Source organism: Miscanthus floridulus, chromosome 2 (genome assembly GCF_019320115.1).
Source record: "Miscanthus floridulus cultivar M001 chromosome 2, ASM1932011v1, whole genome shotgun sequence".
NCBI classification, from domain to species: domain Eukaryota; kingdom Viridiplantae; phylum Streptophyta; class Magnoliopsida; order Poales; family Poaceae; genus Miscanthus; species Miscanthus floridulus.
The window spans coordinates 8,250,222-8,255,370 of NC_089581.1; the positions used below are offsets into that span (position 1 = coordinate 8,250,222).

At 44.0% G+C, this 5,149-nt stretch overlaps 1 pseudogene; it reads left to right on the plus strand.

The window, feature by feature from the left end:
- The first annotated feature begins 1,543 nt into the window (after positions 1–1,543).
- LOC136536042 (uncharacterized) lies at positions 1,544–4,371 on the plus strand (annotated as a pseudogene).
- Positions 4,372–5,149: the final 778 nt, after the last annotated feature.

Here is a 5,149-nt window from a genome sequence, read left to right on the forward strand (position 1 = left end):
AGTCCCCTCCGATGGCGCGAGGTCGCGAGCTGCCTCGGTCTCTCCTCCAACGAGCAACGACTCGTCAGTCACTACCTCGTAACCGTCCGCCGGAATCGATCGATTCAGAGCTCCGAGAGTCCGAGCTCTATCCAATCCACGAGGGGATCCCAATCCCTCAGGTGTCGGGTTCATAAACAGGAGTCCCAATGGACTCGTTTTTTTTTAACTCGGTCCAACAGACGGCGCAGCGACAGCAAGTGCCTAGGTCAGCCTAGATACACAATGACAGGTTAAGACTATGATTCGGTCCCTGACCGGCACCTCCGGCCATGAGATCTGATCGGAGGTGCGACCGCAGGCCTGGCCGTGGTGGGACCGTAGTCCGACTCCGACCAAGAATACGGGAGGACCTCTGTTTGCTGCTCTTTCCCGACCGATACGATCGGGGACGACTGGGGATGACCTACAAAGGACGCTCGCTCGATTTGGGCCCGGGGAGCAAGCGGGGTAGATAAGGAAAGACGCTCAAATCAACCGTAATACCGATGACTGTACCCTGCTATGCCCTGCGCACTTGCATGACGGTACCATCGGGGCATGTCAGGTAAACACGGTAGAGCCTGCCAAACGCGTCAGAACATAAACAGTATTGTGGGCGCCGTCGTTTGCCGTACCAGGCGAACATGGTAGAGCCTGCCAGACGCGTTTGAACATAAACAGTATTGGCCCCGTTCGGCTTACCTTATAATCCAGCTTATTCGGCTTCTTTTTTTAGGCGGAACATCGTTTTTCTCTCCCAACAATTCAGCCGGAACAGTGTTTTCAGCTAATTTCAGCTAAGTGAACGGGGCCATTATGGACGTCGACGGTCATCCCGTACCCGATGACGTGGGCAACAAGACTAGACAGTGTCCATATGAACTCTCTCTTTCTCTCTGACTTGTAAGGTCATCCCCTTCAACTATAAAAGGGGATACACTTTTTTTTACCAGGAGGACAGAAACTTCGAACCCCAAAGACTCGAAGACTCGAAAACAACAGCACAACGGCTCTAAAGCTCGACAGCTATATAGTTTACACGTTCTCAACAGCTGATAAGCTCGGACATAATACTTAGCGCATGTTTGAGCATTCATTACTCTCTTCTACTTAGCTCAGAGTTCGACCGGGCCTCTAACACTCCATTCTCATTCCTTACTCGTTTGTAACTTCACAGCAAACTTTAAACACCTAGGCTTAGAAATAAAGTCACCGACCGACCTCAACTGAATGTAGGGCTTGTTGGCTGAACAAGTATAAATTCTATCTCATTAAGGGCGCGTTTAGATGCAAAATTTTTTGGGTTTTGACTACTATAACACTTTCGTTTCTATTTGGCAATTAGTGTCTAATTATGGACTAATTATGTTCGAAAGTTTCGTCTCGCGATTTCTCACCTAACTGTACCATTAATCTTTTTTATCTATATTTAATACTCCATGCATGTGCCGTAAAATTCGATGTGATAAACAGTGCACAAAAAATTTTGGGATTACATCCGACCACAAGGCAGGATAAAACTATGAATGTTTACTTATCGGTCAAATTTCGCAACAACACCACGACGGCCTCGGTTCTCGCCGCAGCGGCGGCCTCGCCCCCGCTGACGTCACAGAGATGGGGCCCTCTTGTCCCGTCACATCCACGGGCGAGTCCGCCTCCCGGCCTGCGCCTGCGGGCGCCCGCTTCTCCTCTCCGGGCCTCCGTTCCCCGCGATTCTTGTGCCGGAGCCACCGTACCGAGGGCGCCGTGTGCGGCGGCGGCATTAGGTGGTGGTGTGAAGGCGGAGGCCACGGAGCGGAAGGCGCCCGTTTGGGATGTTCTGAAGCGGGTGGCGCTGCTCGCGCTTGGCTGCTGCGCTGCAGCCGCCGCGCTCGGCTGCGGCGGACTCGATCAAGGCGTCAGGATTCAGGCTGCGTGTGGCGGAGTCGCTGCGGAGGCTCGGATGGCCCGAGGATGCCGTCGTGTTCGCACTCGCGACGCTGCCGGTGATCGAGCTGCGGGGGGCGATCCCCGTTGGGTACTGGTTGCGGCTCCATCCAGTCCGCCTCACCATCCTATCCGTTCTTGGGTTTGTATTGTTTAATAATCCCCTTCGTCTCTGGTCTTGTCGTCTCTTTTGGTTAAGGCCCAGTTTAGTTTCCCAAAAATTTTGCAAAATTTTTCACATTCCCCGTCACATCGAATCTTTAGACGCATGCATGAAGTATTAAATATAAATAAAAAATAAAACTAATTACACAGTTTAGACGAAATCCACGAGACGAATCTTTTAAGCCTAATTAGACTATGATTGGACACTATTTGCCAAATAACAACGAAAATGCTACAGCGTCCATTTTGCCAAAAATTTTGGAACTAAACTGGCCCTAAATGATAGTTCTACTAGCACTTGCCCACTATATGTTTGATGAATTGCTGATATCTAAGCAGGCAGGGATTGCACCCCAAATATTGTGTAATAATACTAACCCAAACTGTTGCATAGATGCTATTTCAGAAACTAAGATCCATAATTAAATTAGCTAACACAATGAAATTCAGATGGTATGATCTGCCAGATAGTTTAACAAATCCAAATATGAAAATATGTGATAGATCAGCATCTCCTACCTTGTAGCTTACCTGGGCTGGACATTGAGCTGTACATAGTCAAATAAGTGATAAGAAGTCTGGACTTTGTAGGATATGCTGCACAATGATAATTAAATGACATGTGAACTGAGATAATATATGCTGGATCATTATATTCAGTGTTTTAACAGAAAAGGTAACCAAAGTTCGTCTGGAACAGCTTACCAATCATCTTTAGGTATGCCCAGTATATGCTTTGGAAGTCTGAAATTTGAATATGCCAATATTTGATTTCCCAATTAAATTTGCACCTCCTAAAAGGGAACATGAATACTTTTAAATGGAACCTAAGATGAAGGAGCAGGGAAACAAGGTAGTGAATACTAGCAAGTTAAAGATAATTAATCTGCAGTTTATTAATCATTGGACTGATTAGTCCTTACATGTTTGTAAGCGAAAACTCTGACACTGCAGTGATGTTTTTGCTCAATTTAGTAACACGTCCAAGAGGAAAACTGCCTGCTGCCACAATTCACAAGTCTCAATTACTACAAAATACACAGTTGAGTTTCTGCAGTTCAATAAACAGATTTTGATTTTCTCTTGTGTCTTTCCCAGGAATATGGTGCCTGTACCATTTATCATCCTCTACCTGAAAAAACTTGCGAAATTTCTGTCTCGGAAAAGCGCGTCTGCAACCCGAATTATGGACCTCCTCTTTGAGCGGGCACGACGGAAGGCTGCTCCTGTTGAGGAATTCCAATGGCTCGGCTTGATGTTGTTTGTTGCCGTTCCATTCCCAGGCACAGGAGCATGGACAGGGGCCTTCATTTCATCTGTTTTAGGCATGCCATTTTGGTCAGGTTTTACAGCAAATTTTGTGGGAGTTGTCCTTGCAGGGCTGCTGGTGAACTTGCTTATGAATCTTGGCCTGAAATATGCAATTATTACTGGAGTAGTTTTGTTCTTTGTTTCAACTATAATGTGGAGTGTTCTTCGTTTCCTAAAGAAGTCTGTGAATGGCAAATGATCTAATAGTCTTCATCAAACTGTTCCTAATCCCTTCAGAGTTCAGCCTTGCGTAGGAAATTCAGTTGTGTAATTTTAAGTGGATTTTTCAGCTTCCAAATGGATTTCTGAGAGAAAGGAACTGAGAATTGGCCATGTTTATGTAAGTCCCAAGTAAAAGTATCTTTCTCATTCAATAATTGAATATGAGATTTTCTAGCTCTATGTTATGCCAATAACAATAAGTGATCTTGTTATCCACTAAAGCTCTACGGAAAGAGGTATTCATGGACGTTTGTCCCATTACGGTTTTGCACTCCGTAATGGCAGTTCATGACAACAGTATTTTAGAGGTTATTAGGGAACTCAACAAGGTGTCTTTCCATAATCTAGTTTGGGGCCCACCTTTTAATTTTGGAAGTCCCACAAGCTAAAAACTGGTTTGTGTTTTTTAATAATAGATCTTTCCAAAATGTAACTCATCCGATTTAATTTGAACCTCTCACAAGTTTTGCCAAATCTTTTCTTTATTGTCAATTTTTTTTGAGAGGGTACACTTTATTGTCAAATTTAAAAAGTCATTTACTAAACAAGCATTTATTTTAAAGTTTAACTTTAAGGTATGTTATATTTACTCCTCCTCGATCTTTAGACATTATAAATCTTTTAAGGGCCTGTTTGGATCAGTTCGGATTCTTAAAAAATAGTTTTGTCTCTAGTTTCTAAAATATGGATTCTGAGCAAAAACTGGTGGGGTGTTTGGATCCCCTAGTTTTTAAGATCTTTGTCAAGGTTAGTGAGTTTGCTATTATTCCTGATTGAGCTCTCATCTTTGGCATATCAAGTGATGGAAACCAAGAAATGTATCATTGTTATCTATTGCTTTTTTTTTTTGGGGGGGGGGGGGGGGGGGGGGGGGGGGGGACAGGAGGGGCATGCCCCTACTGTAAGGCTTTATTTGAGGCATTGAAAGTATCATTTCAAATAGGTAAAAATTTTAGAAGGTCTTTCACTTGCAATATATGTATGATCAGGAAGCATAGTAAAAAAATGGTCTATCGATAGGAGCTGACAAATGTTATCGTCGTCTTCAGCAACATGGCACTTGTGAATTATGTGGCCAGCAAAAAGAAAATTGTTTTCATTCCATGAAAATATCATGTGTCCTCATGTTGTTGCTCTACAACAAGCATGACATAGTATTGGGCTCTACCTAACGTGGACATATGTTAGTCAGGCCCAGAATGGCTACTTCTGATCATCGATAGTATGTAATCGAGGTCATTCAAACTTACTCTTGCTCATTTGATGTATTTGGCGTGTCAGAAAAAATGTGTTGCAGATGAGATTTCTAATAGTGAAGCACGTTTTGTTCCATTGTGGGGATCGGAGGAAACAAATGCAATAGCATGTTTGGAAGGCATGCGGCTGGCAGCTCTCAGGCGGTTGAAGTGGTGATCCTTCAGCTCAAAAAGGTTTGTTTTAATTTTCAGTCATTCACATTAGAGTGCATCACTTCTTTCAGCCAGGTGATTAGTTCTGTTTT